Genomic DNA, 19843 nt, shown 5'->3' with positions numbered 1-19843 from the left:
CAGAGATCATTATCACGGAGCGGGTTGTAGCCCATGCACTAGATCTCTCCAATCAGGGAGACAGTGTGACAAAACGAAGGGATGAAGTCAAGGTGTACAAAGAGAAAAAGGCCAATTATACCCTTGAAGACATCGTCAACCCAAAGGTGCAACCCAAAGGTGGCGATCATGAGCCAATTGTACAACCAGTACTTCCACATGTGCACGAAGAGGCCACAGAAGTACAGGATGCCGCCAGGTGCAATTGCCACAACGTTTACTTGGGCAATGACAAAAGGCACCCCAAAGATAATCAACTATGCGGCATACATACATGACAGCTTGGTAAAAATGGGCAACAAAAATCCAACCTACATAGTGCCAGGAGAAATGATAACCAAGGTAATTTATGCAGCACTACACGCCAAGGGAAGGTGGCCTGACCCCCCATCTCAAAATGATTGGCTAAGGGTAAGGGAAGACAAAGAAGACGAGCCACAACGAGCACCAAGGGTGGCTATGAGGTTGAAGAGACGACTAGAGCCAGTTGTAGAGGAGCAACCTGAGCAGAAAAAAGGAATCTGCTCAAGTGCCGGCCAAAGAGACAAGATCACAAAAAGCGGCTAGACTCGAGAGGCTGATGGAGAGTTTTCGAGCAGAAAGAGCCCTCAAGGGTGATTTAAACGAACTATGGAAGCCCTCTCTCGAGTCTATGTCCGGATCATCCAGAAGAGTGCAGAGGGACCGCTTTGAAGACTATATCAAGAATTTCGAGATTCTTGATGTTGCAGCGGAAAACATTCCCCATGTCCCTTTCACCGAGGACGAAGTGGAGCAGATAAGGCAGACATTGCTAGATGAACAAGAAAGCCAAGCAAGGGAAAGAAAAACGAAAGCAGACAGAGAATTAAAGGGCAAACCTGCAGCTTTACCAGATAGCCCTAAACCCAGCCCACAGTCATCACCACCACCATCACCACCTCCTAGCAGCCCTCCACCAGAAGATAAGGAGGCTGAGGACAATCAAGAAGAACACCAAGCTGAGGAGCAAGAGCAAAGGCAAGAACTTGAGCCCAAAGAAGAGGCCAAGCCTACGTCTGAGCAAAAAGGACTAGATGAGGCATATTATGCATTTTTGGACCTGCTAGCTGTAGGCTATACAAGGGAAGAAGCCGCCACAGTCGCATTCGACTTGGCGAGGACAGGGCATAAAGAACAGATGCCAGGCATCCGGCTAGTTGAGCTAAAGGAAATTGCTACCGACACGGTAGACCTGCACCCGCCCTCTAATGATTGAGATGTAGTGATGACAATGCTAGCTGGAATAAGAGCACAATCTATGGCATCAGACGAAGAATTGATAACTCTATTGGCCACCGAAGAAAAGACCAAGATGGAAAGGGATACTCTGCAGGCACAAAGCCAAGGACAAAAAGAGAGAGAAGCTGACCTCCAGGCCAGCTTGGCAACGGCTCTACAAAACTGCCAAGCAAAGGAAGAATTAAATGAGGCAGCAACAAAAAGATTACAAGCAGCGGAAGAAGAGCGTCTGCAACTCAGCAAGTCATTGCGAGATGCTGAAAAAGAATGGGATAATCTGACACTCCAACTAGCAGAGGAAACTAAATAAGTAGAGGCCATGAGGAATGCCAAGAAAAAGGCAGAGATAGAACAAGAAGCAAGCTTGGATGAAGTCCTTGAGCTCAAGGACCAGTTAAAAGTCAAAGATAAAACCATCCAGAGGCTGCGAGCATCACTTGCTAGAGTTAGAGCTACGAGCTCGACTCAAATCATTTCCGAGAGTCAAATATATGAAGAGCAGATGCAAGAACTCCAGAAGGAGCTGACTCTTGAGAATAAGCAGAGGTTAATGATGGCTGAAGGTTCTATCGCAATGCAAACAAGAATGGAGGACAACCAAAAAGCCCTACAAGAAGAATTGGAGAGCATAAAGATAAAGCTCGAGGAGGCTGAAAAAGTAAACGCTGAACTCAATGACCTCCTCATGACTATGGGCGGAGAAGCCGAAGCGGAAAAGCAGACACTCCTCAAGAAAATTGAGGAGTTGAAAGGCCGGCAACAAGCAGAAGCAGAAAGCTCAGGGCCAGCTGCCAATGAGGGCATCGACCTCGACAATGTGGCAGATCCTGTGGACACACCCATGCCAGAGGAAAGCACAGTAGGATCCTCTCAAGAGCCACAGGATCTAACACAAGAAGAGGAGGAAAAATTGTGTAAGGCAATAGAGGTAGAGCTAAGAGAAAGCACAAAGGAAGCCTTGGAATGGGAGCAGAGGGTCTTCAAATGTATGACCATTAAGAAAATCGACGCCAGCAATCTTAGGCGTGAGTGGCTTCAACCCTCTCTCCCATATCCATTGTTGAAATATGAGGCAGCAACAATAAATAGGCGAATCAAAGAAGAGCCAACGGTCCCTCTCTACAATGCAGACACCTCGAGGCCAGAAGGAGTTAAGCTCATAGTAGATTCTCAGCCAAAGTGGAGGAAGGCTTGGCTTACCAAGTACCCACAATACCTAATCCACTTGGTAGAGGCACCTAAACATATCAAGGACAACCTACCAAGGGTTAGAACGTGGAAGGCACAAGAAATCTTACAAAGAAGCCAACCCACTTGGCTGAACTACCCAAAGCTGCCGAGCGTGAATGCAGGTGAGAGAATAAGTGTACAATACATGGTGAAAACCCTAACGGGCGCCGTAAAGTTGTTCACTGGTTCACCTGACCTTACATGCATTATGATGAGAAAGATCTGCAGAACCATCCTAGCAGTGTTCGAGACCTTCAAGCTAGGCTAGGTGACTTACAGCATATTCTTCTTCCAGGATACATACATATGTGCTTATGATATGTCAGGTTAGCCTTCCAAGGAGATGATACATGCGTTGTATCAAAGAATTATGTTTTTACCATCCTATCACCTCCAGGATTCTGAAGAAGCATTCTACATGGGGTTCTTCACCATGCATACAGATATCTTTGGCCCATCACTGCTAAAGATGCGGGAGACCATAAGATGAAGCAAAGGATCAAGGCCATGTCGGGGACGACATGAACAAAGGAGGGGGGGGGGGGGGGGGGGGGGATGTTAGAAGCTGGACACACCCCACGGCATCTAACTACTAGGCGGACTATTATTTTTGTAATTATTCATTCATTGAGGAAAACCCGATTTTTCACCTTGTAAATATTGGGACTTACAGAAGTTTTCAGATTGTATCCCAGTTTTGATAGTTAGATTGAGTAGATGGTTGATTTTGGAACTTTAGGGTTTGAGAAGTTTTAAGGTATATATACCACTTTTTGACCTTAATGAAGGACCTTTTGTCATTTTAAACAAGTTGGAAGTCTGTGAGTGAGTGTACTGTGTATGTGCTTCGTCTTGACGCTATGTGTGTTACGGTGGTCGGAATCGAGTGCGGAGAAGTGCAACGTGTTGCCCCCGACTAGAGCTACGAGCCGATACCAACATTGCGCGCGTATGGTCCAGCTTTGGGAGCTCCTTCTACGAGCTTCGTCTGTTGTTTGGGTGAGCATACGTTATCTGATTTCGCATTGCAGCATATCCACGCGTTCACATTGAGTAGAGCTACACATTAGGCACTTCAGATTTCGAAAACGAAGACCTGCAGATTTCGGCCAGACATCCTACGTGTTTCTGCACCGGGTGTTTTGGGTCGTGATTTTGGTTCATAGACCTTAGGGAGAGTGGCCTATAGGTATTAGTAAGGTCTCTTTCAAGTTCTATGGTGTTTCGAAAGTGTTTGATGGGTGCTCGGCTCTAGCAAGCGTTGTAGAAAGTATCCTCTTTTGCACTCTTGAAGGCTGTGATTTAGACAATTGGTAGGGACCTCTGTAGGAATTAGTTAGGAGTCGGTCGAGTGTAGGTTGACACCTTATTCTTGCTTCCATGCGCCTGCGGGTCGAGCTTCGTCCTTAGCTGACATTACTTGTTAGGTGAGTTCTCGCTGTGCTGACGTCCGTTGCAGCGTATCCGTCCAACACTCTCTTAGGACATGGACCGATAAAAAAAAAAAGGCAAAGGGCATTAAAAGCCTGGCTCTCACTTTTTGGTAAAACACTTGGAAACTGCCCAGTGATGGCGCAGTTCGTTCTTCAACGTGCCCTGAGGTGCTGCGCAAGGGGAAAAGATGCCATACAAGGACCTGTGCCTGCCTATGCCAGACCGTCTATTTGAGCCTGGGAGTCTACAGGATTGTATACACTGTCGTACAACCGGTTTCAGCGCTCAACATGGGTATACGTGCCCAAAGTATGGAGAAGTAGCGCCATGAATGCTTTGGAAAACTCCTACAAGCCCTGCTCTATATAAAGGTGAGAGCCCCTTTGTGCTTCTCACTTAGATCTCTGGCGCTAGCATCCGATTTTTTGCATTAAGTGATTGAGTAGTGGAGGGAGAGTTGCTTTCAATATCAAACATGCCTAAGAAAACAACACCGATGGCTGGGAATGAACTTGAGGTTACGCAAGTTAACATGCTTTTTGAGGGCTATAGCTTGAATACTTGGATTATTTTTCTGTTGTCTGAAGCAACATAACAAAATGGTTGATTGTCTTGTTTATTATGCATTAGACTCCTCTTAATTCTAGCTCGGCAATAGCTAGGTTACTCTGGTTAATATTTCTCTTTCTTTTTTTAGCCATAACCTTTGGGCTACGTACTATACATCATGGCCCTTATGACTCAGGCTTGCTAGCCTGTTCAATAGGGCACTCTATTTGAAAGGTGTAAACAATGGTTCTGTTATTGGTTCACCTTACTCTGCTTTGGTTCGCCTTACTTGGTCTACAGTAGGTTGGATTGAGGTTGGGATTAGTCTATTGCATTTTAGTAAAGCCGTGATGGTACTGTGATTATTCTGAAAACTATCACAAGATAAGATCACTCATTAGTTTAACCTGCTAAGCTATGTATAGGGTTCATTATATGCGGGCCAGTAGTTGTGCTGTTTGCTGGCAGTGAATATAGGGCACCTATGGGTTGCATTATTATTTTTTCACCTTCCTCTGACTATATAGTAAAGGCACAAATTCTAATTTAATCCTGTAAGGTGAGCTCTCTGTTGATTCCATGCTAATATACATGCTACTGGCTTTGGCATGGTATGACTTGTCTAGAGTATCTCTGAGGCTAAGAAAGATTGAGCTAGTTGGAAGTCCATCTGTAAAATAGCATTGTATAAACTTATGGCTTACACTAAAAAGCTACTTGCTGGTGTGTCCGAGCTTTTGAAGTATTGTGCTATATAGGGCCTATCCTGGTTGCTAAAATTGAAATTGTAGATTGATGTTGACAAAAGCATGACTTTAGGCTGCTTACCTGTACTTTTACTCGGATTCAATAACTTGGCTTCTACAAATGATGTGTTCCTCTATTTAATGTATCCTGGTTCTTAGTCCATTTGGTTGGGCTGTAGTTTTTGACTGGGTGATATCTCGTATGTAGTGAGCTATGGAATAGCTTAACTGGTCTAAACTACACCTGGGTGGAAATCCATTAGGATGTTAGCATGGTATAAATAACTTGCTGGCTGAGTTGCATTACTATACTGACATAGGTACTTCTTCATAGTTTTTGTTACATTGCCAAACTAAGGGAATCTTGAAATTATGACTAACTAGTTAAGGTAACTTGGATCATTGGGACATGTATTGTATTGTAATTGGTAAGGTGTGCCCTAGCTACATATGGGTCACAAATATTTTTGGTTGGTTATGGATACTGTATATGGTGGTGAATCTTCATCAGTAGGTAGCACTAAGGTTTCGTATTCTGAGCTTACTAAAAGGGTGTTTAAGTATACCTGCCCTATGGATGTATTAAGAATGGTTTGGCATATGAACTTAGGTTGAGTGCTGGAAGGAATGGTAGGTCTAGAATAACTCGGGCTGAGATGGTTTTTTGCTGCTGGGAAATCCGGCCTGAATTTTACAATTTGTAAAAATAACCTATGGATTGCAATAATTAACTTATTTACTGGCTAGACTAAATAAGTTTGAAAAAAAAGATCATAATGTGCTTTTTTCAGTAAAGTATGATCCTAGGATGGGCTTCTCCATTCTGCATAATATTCACAAACATTGTTGCTGGATATAGATGTTTTATATATTTATGAATCACCATCAGCTGGGACCACTCTGCTGATCAAGGATTGATCTACTTTGAGCTCACAGGAAATGAACCATTGGTTTGTCTACCCCCTATTTGTGCACACTAAGTTTTGGCCTATGACCGTATGGTTTTTTTTGAATATGCTTAAGCATTTGTAGAGTTAGGTCTAAAGTTTTGTGTGGTAAGATTTGTAGTCCCTCATACTGCGGCTGTGTCAACTCGTGCTAAAAATCTTGTATCACTGTTTGCTTCTTCTTAGAAACAGATATATGGGATTCAGGAGGAAGTTGTGGAAGGAATCTGATTTAATTTCAAAGATAATCTTTTGTAACAAATCCTCATGTTGAGGGTCTCCTTGGGAGATGCTCTTTTTTTTTTTAAATAATCTATTTTTCAAACAAAACTTTGGCAAAGTTTTTCACATACTCGACTTTATGGTTAGGAACTATGCATATAAGCTATGTGTTGTATTGTCTACACTAAACTACACTCGGTCTTTCGTTAGCCACAACTCGATAAAGACATTGGGTGTTTTCACAAATTGGGTGGTTGTAAAACACCACTTGGCCACCTGCACTCTCTGATTGTTTGAAAAGCATGCAATGTGTTTGGGTAACCTGCTTCTTAATGGTACTTTGACTTGGGGATGTTTCATAAATATTTGGATTAGGCACTTCACTGGCCTCCCCTAGGATGTCATGACCTAAGGGGAAAACTATGGCCCATATACTTAGACCCTTATGGTCTGCACTTTTAGGTGTAGCAGTAATTTAAGTTTTCAGTAGATTGACATGGATAACAACTGATTAGACCTGATGATACTTGTCTATACGCAGCCACATGTAACGAAATGTTGCTCTATTTGTATGGATGGAGGTAAGGGCCTATCTTGTTTGCTGTTGCTTTATTTACTGCTATCCGGCTCAGATGGGTGATTGTATCATCCCCCCAATTTACGATTTTCCAAGCTTGATGGATTTTGTATATTGTAATAATGCAAAATGTCTGTAATAACAAAGGATGTTTTGTATCATCTTTTGTGAGAATCAGGAGTCTAGAGTTTGTTGAATATGTAAATATTCAGTTGTGGTTATTGTAGCCCTAGAATAAATGAAACACACACACGCGCACACACACACACACACACACACACACACACACACACACATGCACACACACACACACACATATTCGTACTGAATATGCACACAAGTGAAGAGGGTGGATTGTAGTCTGGGTGGATTGTAGTCTGGGTGGATTGTAGTCTGGGTGGATTGTAGTCTTGGTAATTACTCCAGGAAGATGTTTCTCTCTCTCTCTCTCTCTCTCTCTCTCTCTCTCTCTCTCTCTCTCTCTCTCTCTCTCTCTCTCTCTCTCTCTCTCTCTCTCTCTCTCTCTCTCTCTTTGTGTGTGTATAATGGAATTGGACTATGAACATTGAGAATAGCAGAATTTAGAGAACTGTAGTGACCATTTTTATGAGAATACTTTGAGAAAATAAAGAGAGAACTTGATTAGAGGTAGCAACATAACCATTATACTTAATTAGCTTGGCATGAACAATACTTTGCAAGAGAGACAATTAGAGAACTTGACAACAGTGGAAGACCGGATTTATGTGGATCTGGTCCCCCCTCTAAAAGGCTTTTGTATTATAGCTTCTCCCATAAAGAGAGACTTGGTACAATACAAGCTTTTTTTTCCTTGATACCTTGATGGTGCAATGAAGATAGAGAGAGCTTCATGCACCACAATAATGCGCGTAACTTAATCTAATGAAAGCACTAACTAGCCCCCGGCCTTAGTCCCAAGAACTTAAACACCTTCGAAGGTGGAGAGAGCTAGCTCGGAATGAGGGTAGGGAAGAGGAAGAAGAAGTAACATACGAGAAATAAGTAGTGTTCTCTCATACCATTACTCATAGAACTTAGCATAGCATAGTAGCATAGTAATGGAGATGAAGAAGATGGCAAGCATAGCATTGAAGCATGGATCTTGGTCGGATTTGCATTCCATAGCCAAGACTGTTGGTGTAGGCTCTCAACTCAAGCTTAGAGAAGGAGCTCTTGCACTTTACAAAGTGAGAATGAGAGCATGTGAGTGTGTGTGTGTGAGAGGGAGTATACCTCCAAGGACACCCCCAACTTGCCTTGGTCGACCCCTCATTGTAACTCATGATTGAATTTGATTGGACCCCTACAAGCCTAGCCAATCACATGCTTAGTGCATATCAAGCAACAAGGGTAGCATTTGGACAAGTGTCCTCCTTACCTCTTTGAGAGAGAGGGCTTGGAAATATCTAGATATTTGTTGAATTAAACTACAATCTCATTGGACCCCTCTTTAGCCTAGCCAATAGGATTCAAGCACACCATGTGGCTAAGCATAGGGAGAGCCTAACATCTGTCCATGTGCCCATTGAGAAAGGGGGCGCTCTTTGGGTGAGTGGGAGATTAAGTCAAAGATTCCCCTAGCTTTTGGGGCTTACCCTCTCCTTTGTAGGGTCTCTTTTTGACTCAAGCCCCTCAAGAACCTTACCCCCCATGCATGGGAAGCTTCTCAAGCACCTTACTCATCAAGCATGACAAGCACCTTAGTCAGCAAGCACGACAAGCACCTCAAGCTTGGGTCGGGCTCCCAGCTCAAGCTCAGTCCTAGCTTGCGTAAGGTCCTAGGTCTAAGGAATTTTAACACTAAATTTTAGATGTCTTTAATGAAGATAACCCTAAGGTATTTTAAGCTCCATTAGCTGGCATTGCTCTTTGCTAGACCATCTCCCATTTGGACCCATTATCTTTATTCTCGTGCTAAGTTAAATATAAAAGCACATGTCTCTATTCTAACTCTTGTTCCCGTTTATTCTCTCACATTAAATGATCAGTTAAATATGAGAAAATCATTTGGGTTAGTTAGATATTAGATTTTATGACATTATCTCTCTCTTGAAATCATAGTTGTCCTCAACTATGAGGTAGAGGAGATGAAGTCTTAGTCATTAGTTGGAGTTTCTTAGCGGGTAGAGGATCCCTTTTTACCCTACGACATCATTCTAGAATGGATGACTAATCCATTTGGTGCTCGGGAGACTTAGCTGCCGCAACCATGTATGCTCTTTACTCCATATCATACTTCCAAAGTAGAGTGACAAGTTCTACTTGGTGTTTGGGAGACGTCGTCACCACAAACATGATCCTAAGCATGCATACTTCTTAAATCTTGTGCACAATAAAAGAAAGAGAGAGTCTTATAAAACAAAAACATTGTTCATTTAAAATGAAATTTCATTTGCTTACTATAGTGTAGCATTGTAAGCATTGACAAGGTTCATATTATCCTTAAGCTAAGTTCCTTGCATCCATCTAGCATCTTTAAAAGGATAATTCTTAAAGTTATTAACAAGATATCTTGGGATAATCTTACCATTTCTTAATACATTGTCTTCATGTCGTAGGATGGACTTAGATTGGAGTATTTCTTCTTGTTCTTTGATTTTTGGAGGGCTGCAACTAATGCTTCTTTTGGTGGCGCTCCTTTGTAAGGCTTAAGTAGGCTCTCATGGAAAACATTGTGCATGAGCCAATGGTTGGGCAACTTTAATTGATAAGCCATCTCATTGATTGGCTTAAGAATTTAAAAAGGGCCATATTATCTTTTTGCTAGTTTAGCATAATACTCTTAGTGGCCTGTAGGATTCTTGCTCGTAGTATGCCTTGAACGATCCTTGAGAAACTTTAGCAAGACCCAATCATTTTCTTTAAAGGATAAGGCTCTTTTGTGCTTATTAGTATCAACCCTTTTTGTCTTTGCTGTGAGATGGATATAACCTCTTTAATATTTGGAAAAGATTCTTGTAAGTCTTAGCTATATTCATCAGCAAAACAAAGATCTTCCCATGTACTTTAAGTAGTAAAGGACTTTTGGATCTCCCCTCTTTAACCTCGAAAGGTGTTTTTCCCATAGAAGTATGTACAATGTCATTGTACGTATACTCTATAAGCAATAGGCACTTTCCCATTGTGAACATTGATCTACTTTGGTAACATAGGTTTTAAGTAGATCTAGAATCGTAAGGTTGGCTAATTCACTTTGGCCATCCGTTCGTGGGTGATAGACCAAAGAGAAATTAAGCGTAGTACGTAGATTCTCAAAGAGACCCTTCCAAAAATTATTGGTCATTCAAGGATCTCTATCCGACACTATTGATGTTGGCAAGCCATGGTGTTTAGAAATTTGGCATATGAAGAGGATTGCCATTTGGTGTGCCTTAATAGTCTTTTTGACAGTTATTATAAAATGTGCTTGTTTGGTAAACCTATCTACTATTTTCCATATTCCCATATTCCCATAGATGGACTTGGAAAATCCAAAGATAAAATCCATGAATATGCACTCCCATGGTGAATTAGGAATTGGAAAAGGCTGGAACAATCCAGGTTGCTTCCCCCTATCATACTTTATCTTTTGGCATACCACACTTTTTGACACATAGTCTTGTATGTCCATTTTGATGGTAGGCCAATAGAAATATGTCTCTACTCCTTGAAGAGTAGGTTGAACCCCTCTATGCCCCGCATAGGAAGGAGCATGGGATTCATACATGACTTTCTTATTGTATGGGTGAGTAACACATAGCCTATTGCTGTTTAGAAGATAACCATCCTACAAGGTGAACGGTTCTTCTTTCTTCCCTAATGCAGAGGTTGTAATTACATACTTAATGTCTCAATCATAACTAACACTCTTTTTTGTTAAGTCATGTAATGGGCTTGCTATTAGTGAGAATTTTTCTATGAAGCGTCTATAGTATGCACACATACCCATAAAGCCTCGTAGCTCCTATAGATTCCTTGGATTAGGCCATCCTTTTATTACCTCTAACTTTGTTGGATCCATACGGGTGCCATCGTGACCTAAATATCAAATCTCTTGTTGGAAAAATTTACTTTTGTTTTGATTAATGAAAAGGTTATTCTCTCTCACAACTTGAAATATTACTTGGAGGTGTCGCTTGTACAAGAGAATTTGAGTGGTGTGAAGATTTTTGTCCATCATGAGTTTGAATGCACTGGGAGCATTTGTCAGGCCAAAACTTGTAACCTATCAACAAATACATCTTCTACCCGTGGCACGAGAAATATTCTTTTTAATAATAATGAACCTATTTAGTGCTCTATAGTCGACACACATGTGATGTGCCGTCTTTCTTTTCCACTAAAAGCACCGGTGAATAGAATGGAGAAGAGCTAGGTATCACCATCCTTTTTTCCACTAATCCATGCACTTGCCTCATGATCTCCTCTCGTTGAGCTTGTGAAACTTGATAAGGAGGTTTATTAGGCGGTGAGCTTCTTGGTAGAAGCTGTATTGCATGGTCATCATCCCCCCGTTTTGGAGGTAGCTCCTAAGGGATGTCGTCAATGAAAACATCTTGGAATCCATTTCGAAAATCAGACAACTCTAATTCCTCTTGATTCCCTTCATTGCTACTTGTGAAAACATTAGAATCATTTATAGATTCTCTAACAAAAATCATATAAACAGAAATAGAGCTTTTCATTGACTTATTAAGAGCAAGCATGTTTACCAGGGATATGGTGTTCCCCAATTCATTAGCATCTATGTACATGGCCTTTTCCTTGTAATTGAAATGAATTCTCCTTTCAGGGAACTTCATAGTGGAAACCATGCAACTGAACCATGGTGCCCCAAGGATAACATCCTCATGTTTAAGAGGGGAGATGAAGAAGTGCTCTTTGTCGGCCAAAAACCACCTAAACAGACTTGAGAATTCACATTTGGCGTACAAAATCTAGTTCAAATCCAAATTTTTTGATACCATAGCATCCAGTAAACATGCTGATCCTAATGGTACCAAGAAAAGGCAGTTTGGCTTCCCAACATGGATCGCAATCCATGTACCTTTCTTGAAATCCTGAACAGGTATGGACTAGTGAAGAGCTTAAACCATTTGAACAAAGTTTCCAAAGAAAGGAAGTGAAAAGAAGTTTAGAAAGGGGAAAAAAGGGGCAAAATCAATTCATATAAAAAAGGGCCAAAAGAGGGCTAGGGTTTCACTTTTGTCCACCGTAAACAGACCCAAATTTTACAAAAAAGCATAGACTTGAGATCTTTAGACCAAGGGCTAGGTGTGAGATCAAAACCATCCCATTTTTCCAGTGAGGTACATGGATTGCAATCCATGTTCCTCTGAGACATACTGAAACAAGAATTGCACCATACTCAGAGATACTCTTTAGGACCTTGGTGGTCTTTTCAAATTGAAATTGGACTTAAGTTGTGGGTGTTACAAGTAAAATTGTGAATTTGGTGGAAGTGAGGGATAAATTTTTGTCAACTGTAAGCTGGGACTAATAGAGCGACTGTAACTCATAACCATCAAGCATTTTTTATAGGGTGCAACAGCTAGAGGGTGCGGCTCAACAAGTAAGTCAAACCGGAGAGAACAGAAAGCAGCCTATGAGGTAACAAGATTGGGATTTTGTAAAGTCATTTATTAATGTATTTGCAACCAGGAAGATTGTACCAGAATAGAAACCCAAGCCTAAGAGACCAAGTGAGCAACATTTTAGCTGAAGAGAGTGTGAATCAAACACCACTCCATCCGCTAGAGACCATTATAGCGGAAAGTCTATTCGATACATCATCAAAAAGATCATACATTATAATGAACGAGGGATTCAACAGGGTGAGCTTTAAGGAAGGAACTTCCATGGGGACAGGTCCTTCTAGGCCAGCATTGGGTGTCAAGCTATTGTATCTAAAATTTCAATTTGAGAGCGAGCTAGAAGCTAAATTCTATAAGGATGGTATGGACCTCTACTGTGTTAAATTGGAGAACAAACCAAGCAAGTTCAAGGACCTTGTAGATGTGGACTATAACAAAAGATATATACTTTGACCGGGAAGGAATGATGTATCATGTCGTGCATAACCCCTTCATTGTGGACAAATGGGGATTGACTGGCACCAAGGACAAAGTAGATGAATCACCCGAGTTGGACAAGCAAAATATTGTGCTCAGGTGTGTTAACAAGACAGAGCGGATCAATACAGACAACACCTACCTGGAGCTATATAAATTCAATAATGGAGAACAAACACTCTATTTAACCCACATTGAGGAGCTAACTGACTACAAGAGATTGTATGTATTCACATACACAAAGGGGAGGAATATCCAAGTGGTCATGATGGATAAACATGGTCTTAAATACTCTCCTATAGACTGTAAGGAGTTAGAATTGTATACATATTGGTGTGTTACCATATACATGTGGTAGTGATGTGTGTGAACACACTTAGGACCGTCGCGGCATTTTTCCCTCACTCAGAGAATTTTTTCCCCGTACATTGTTATACGGCCATCACTCTAGGGCTATCTTATCTTTCCATATCACACTAAGTAATATACTCTCTGTTGTGTGCCTTCTTCCTTCGTCTTCTCCAAGCTGTGTGTGTTTTCTTGTAACCCTATTTCCAACAATTGGTATTAGAGCAAGTTGCGTCCTCCCGGGCTTAGTCACCAGCAACTCCAACTCACTTTCTTTGATTTTTCTTAGCTTTGGCGAGCATTTGTAGATCGACAAATATTTTGGGCTCAATTTTTTTATTCGGGCTCATTTTGGCCTCCGTTTCTACTATAGGCAGTACTACGTAGGCTATTTCATCATTTTGTGCAAAAATTATGTAAGTGCTGGTTTTTGCATAATAGGTTTCTTACAGCATTCTATGGTTTGTGCTATATAGCACGGGTTGTTCTCGCTTTCTTTCTCCTCTTTTTGGGTAGTTTTCACATTAGATGCAACATTTACCATGGCTGAAAACAACACATACGTGTTCAAGATGTTTGTTGCCGACGACAGATTTGATGGGGACAATTATCCTATGTGGGCTTATATGATGCAACATGTTCTTGTGTCGAAAGGCGTTTGGAACATTGTGCAGGGCATTGATGTATGTCCTGGTTCTAAAGATACAGGCAATGTTGAGGATGTTGCAGGTCTTGTTGCAAGGATTACTGCTGTTAGAGTCATTTTGCCTACAGTTGAGCAAGCTCGTTGGGATGTAAAAGATGCGCAGGCTACTACATTGATTGTGTTGTCTGTGAAGCGTACTATTACTCTCCACATTCGTTCAACGAAATCTACAAAACAGGCTTGGAATATCCTGGCTGGTCTTTATGCAAGTCGCAATAAGGAAAAAATTGCATTGCTGCGCAAATTGCTGGAGTCAAAGATTATGCATGAAGAAGATGACATGGACACTTTCCTTGCTGGTGTCAAGGATATCAATGAGCAACTTATTTCTGTAGGTGGTCATTTTTGATAGTTCCCTTGTGCAAACTCTTCTTGATGCTTTACCAGATTCTTACCATAACCATGGCCACAGGATCTGTAGGAGGATATTAGAAACAAAAAAGATGGAAGTGCAACCTTTGAGTCAACCCATATCACTAAGATCAATCCAGACCATGAGTTCTATCCCGACAATATCCGATCACTATACGGTGATGCATGGATAGAGATATCGGAAGGCAATAAACCTCAGACTTTAAAAACTTTACCTTCATTCATTGGTGACCATGGAACAAGATAAAAATTCAGGAAAGTATAATCTCAATGGAAATCTGATCATACGATGATGGACACTAAGACTCTTCATGAGTTGATATCGTCTCCTATCCGCTGTACGCTAATGTTATCTGAGTTGCTGCAGATTAGACCTTATCTTTAAAAAGAAGTGGTAAAAAATTTGGAGAAAATAGGGCAGATGGTTCCGCAACAAATCATTCCTTTAAAAATATCAAACAAACAAACGCCAAAAAACACTAAAGAAGCTGTACGAGTAAATAAGGTGGGAGACTACTGCGAGGGAGAAGAGGAAAACACAACCTAACCTGTGGAATACAAAGGAGTAAGGACTATGTAATATTAGATAGTGGGGCTGGAATTGCCATAGCAACCAAGGGAATGTGGGAAAAATGGGGAAAGCCTGCTCTAAGGAAAACCCGAATGAAATTGCAATTAGCGGATGGATACATGGAGAGACCGATAGGAATGTTAGGAACAAATCATTGTATCCTCTTGTGGCATTGCAAATGAACACACCTTTGCTATAATGAATTTTGACAAGAGCAGCAAATTTGATATCATACCTCAAACATGTGAATGCTGCTACCATCAGAGACAATTATCCCCTACCGATAACAAATCATGTGATCGAGAGAGTTGCAGGGAAATAAGCTTATAGTTTTTTGGACGGGTTCTCAGGATAAAACGAGTTGACCATAAAACCAAAAGATTAACATAAGATGGCCTTTGCAATAGAATAGGACATATTTGCATATAGGGCGAGTCCTTTTGGCTTTACCAATGCACCTGCCACATTTCAGAGACTAATGAGTCATGCATTCAAGGAGTATCTCAAACAATTTTTGGAAATATACATGGATGATCTGTGTGTGCCTTCTCAATTGAGAAATGAGCACATAAACACTTGGAAAAAGTCTTTGAGAAGTGCATATCTTATCGTATTTGCTTAAATCCTGAGAAATGTGTCTTCATGGGGTAAGGCAAGGTAAAATCTTGGGACACATTATGTCCAAAAATGGGATTTCCACTGATCAAGATAAAATACAGGTGATTGTTGCACTTCCAAAACTAGCCAAAGTAAAAGAGGTACAAGCCTTTATGGGCCATTGTTGATATTATAGGCGTTTCATATACATGTATGATGTTATAGCTCAGCCTCTTTATGTGCTTATCACTAAGTTTGAGTGGACGAAAGAATGCGAGAAGGCTTTTCAAAAATTAAACTCAGGGTTAATCTCTGCTCCAATTTTGCAAGCCCCTGATTGGAACAAGATCTTCCATGTCCATGTGGATGCCTCATCCTATGTCATAGGATGCATATTAGCACAACCTAGAGAGATAAACATGGATTTTTTCACTTGTTACTTCTGTAGGCATCTAAACAGTGCATAGAAGAACTATACCACTTCAAAAAGAGAAGACCTAGGGATTATCTATGTTGTCAAGAAGTTTAGACAATACCTTCTCGCAAACAAGTTTGTTTTCTTTGTCGACCACCTGGCACTATTGTACTTGGTAAAAAAACCTTGCAATACGGGAAGGATTGTTTGATGGTTTATCATATTGCTTGAGTTTGATTTCATCATGGTTGTCAAGAAAGGTACAACGCACCAAAGAGTAGGCCATCTTTTGATATTGCTCCATGGAGAAGCACCCAAAGGTATTTATTATGACCTTCTAGATTCTTATCTATTCAACTTGAAATGGTTCCAAGGTGGAGCGAAGAGGTCATTAACAAATAGAAAGACAACAGTTGATCATTAATCAGACCAAAACTCTCAAGCTTTTAGTTGGACAAAAATACAAGAAAGGTAATGACGATATCTTGAGACTATGTGTTGAGTCGAACGAGCATGAGCAATACTTGAGACTTTCCCATATACAACACACTGGGTTTCATAATGGGAAAACGCAAACATTCGAAAGACTGATGAGACTTGGTGTCTACTGGCTAAACATGGGAGAAAGTATCCATGATTACATAAAATCATGTGAAGCTTATATGATATGACCACCAGTGGAACACGCCACACTCTTTAGAGTAATTGGAGCACCCAAATGGAGTACCTACATTATCGAGTACTTAAAAACCAAGACCTTCCCGGAGGGATTGAGTTAGGCATGAATGATAACTATTGAAGAGGAAGCGATACACTATGTGCTGATCTCAAATAAACTGTAATGGAGGGGAAAAGACAACCAAGTGAGATTGTGTGCTAATGAGGGAAAATATTTCTCCATCCTAGAACAAGCACATGCAGGCCATCCAGGTGGACATTTTTGGCTGACAAAATAGAAAAGTTGATAATTCTTGAATTGGAGTAGATAATAATATCATCAGAATACTCCAATAAACTTGCGGTGGGGCCTAAATATTTTCTCCATTAAGCAATTGAATGTGGCCAGAGCATTTGTCAAGCCAAAAGGCATGACAAGCCAAGACTAAATGTTGTGCGAAAAGCGGTTTTTACGATATCTTCATTGACTACCCTTATCCAATGATAGCCACTTTTAAGATCAATCCTACTGAAGTAGGTAGACCCTTGTAATTTATCAAATAGATCTTCTACTCGTGGCACGAGAAATCTATTTTTGATAGTGATTCTATTTAGTGCTCTATAGTCGACACACATACAATATTTGATGTCTTTCTTTTGGACTAAGAGGATTGGTGAACAAAATGGTGAAAAGCTAGGCCTCACTGTCCCTTTTTCTACCAGTTCATGGACTTGCCTCATGATCTCCTCTTGTTGAGCTTGTGAAACTCGATAAGGAGGCGTATTAGGTGGTGAGCTTCCTAGTAGAAGCTCTATTACATGATCATCATCCCCTCATTTTAGAGGTAACTTTGATCCCCTGTTGAGAATGGGTCTAGCAACACATATCAATATCCTTACTCTTGTTCCCATTTATCTTCCCATATTAAATGGCCACTTCAATATGAGAAAATAATTTGGGGTAGGTAGATATTAGATTTTATGACACGATCCTCTAATTTTCTCAATGAGTTCCTTTTTATGTGTAAATCCTTCCTTTAATAGAGCTTGAAGCTGGTAGGGCTTTGAAGCATGTCTCTTGGCTAGAGCACAGGGTGATGGTACCTTACGAATGCTAAATATATACTCTCTCAAATAGCACCACATCGTGACATACATATCCACAAACACAAACTACATAATGCTCTGCAGTGTAGGAGTCCAACTATCAAAACGTTTATGTGTAGAAATTGTTGCGGGTTGATGTAAACAATTTAGCATTTAGAATATTAAAATTTTGATATCACTAATGTTTCTAAAATTTCAAGAAACCCTGGGATAGACTCCTAGATCATCCGAGTCAGAGTGTGAGAGACACTCCAAAAATAGCGTTCTTCGTCCCGAAAGTGCAGAATAAATTTGCTTCTAGTACACTTGTTATTATTTTGATCATAATTTAGGAGAATAAACATTGTTATTGCATCCAAAACATGTTAAAACCCCAACTTACACTTCTTGATCATATCTATCCGACTCTGTATGATGGAAAACAATATTTTGGAGCTTGAAAATGACGAAAATGAGCTGCAGAGAGTCTTGTTCTTGATTTTTCTCTACTCTTCATGAAGCAATGTCAAAGTTGTTATGAACACTCCATCTATGCTCTAATACAAGTTGAAGAGCACGCTAGTGTAGAAGCTATGTGATGTAGATGCGCGCGCGATGAGTGTAGAGTGATAGACTGACTATGTGGGTGGAGTAAAAACTACAAAAAAAGTGATACCCCTTATTCATGAATGTACAATAGATAAGGTCAATGGTTAGTGAAGTCAATGGGTTGTCGAACACCGGACATCTGGCCTTGAGGCAAGGCACATGCACATTGTGCGCTCCTTGCCGCACTGTCGAAGCAAGGGACTTGCCAATACACCGTGTGCGAGCCACAAACGGCTCCAAGCACACAACAAGCCTAAACTAGCAAGCTCAAGAGAGAAAAGGGTGTGTCACTCACCGCGCTACGCTCGCCTTCGTGGTGGATTCCTCGCCGCGATGAAGAAGAAGCTGCAGTCGTGCCGCGCTCAACCGCCTCGCCGCCGTCGTGCCTTCGTAATGCTCGATCGCACACACACTCTCCCTCTCTCTCTCTCTCTCGCACACACACACACACACACACAAGGAGGTGAAGAAGAAGAAGATGGAGATGGAGCAAGAGCACTCTTCTATTGCACAAATGAGAGAATGAGTAAAAATTAGGTTTAGTTGGCTTTTATAGGAGCTCACCCCATTCACACTTGGGCGCCCATGCTTAGCCAACTAACCCTAGCATGTTCGTGTTAGAGTGCGCCTCTCATCGGCGATCACTCTACCTTTCCCTATTGGTCCGACAAGCCCGGTACCTGACTCTAAATAATACAACGTTTATAGATCATAGGGTGTCCGTGTGCCGTGAGGGTTAACATGCCCCCCTTCCTGATGTAGATTCCGTCCTCGGAAGCTATTGAGTTGAAGCTGGTTTGTCGAGGTGGAAGAGCATTTGAGATGAATGTCCTTAGCCTTCTTCAGTCACTGCAAAATCAAACAACATTGGCACAGTAATTGCATTCTCTTTAAAAGCATATGCAGTTTTAGGTAGACAAATTGATTGGTAAAAGAATTTCAAACAATTTGTTAGCAATGAACATTAAATTGCAATGTAATCAAATGCATAAACAGATGTAAAGGTAGAAAATTAAACAAGTCTGGGGTCGCTAATTTGACGGTCGAAAGGCACTAGAGATCGAATATTAATACCATGGGTAAGCTTCTTAATTTTCAGTGGTCAATTAAGTTGTTTAATCGCGAGAGCCAAGTATTCATGTTCGAGGGCTGACTAGAGGCTATATCTAGAAGACTTTGTAGTTAAGCTACCATAAAAGGAATTTCTCATGAAATCATCGCCTGACTGATTACTTTTTCGTTGACCCCCCAAAGTCTTTTCACAGTGATTCAATTATGATGTGTGTGCTTATTTTGTATGCCTTGGATTTTTTGCTTTTCAAGGAAAAGCGCCCACACTGGGAACCTCTAGGGCTCTAGTACCATAGGCGATACATGTGAGTGAAGTACCAATTTAAGCTGAGATTT

This window comes from Adiantum capillus-veneris, chromosome 28, assembly GCF_014529385.1.
Source record: "Adiantum capillus-veneris isolate H3 chromosome 28, ASM1452938v2, whole genome shotgun sequence".
Classification (NCBI taxonomy): Eukaryota; Viridiplantae; Streptophyta; class Polypodiopsida; order Polypodiales; family Pteridaceae; genus Adiantum; species Adiantum capillus-veneris.
The sequence above is the reverse complement of the archived record's forward strand: the minus strand, read 5'-3'. Positions refer to the sequence as shown.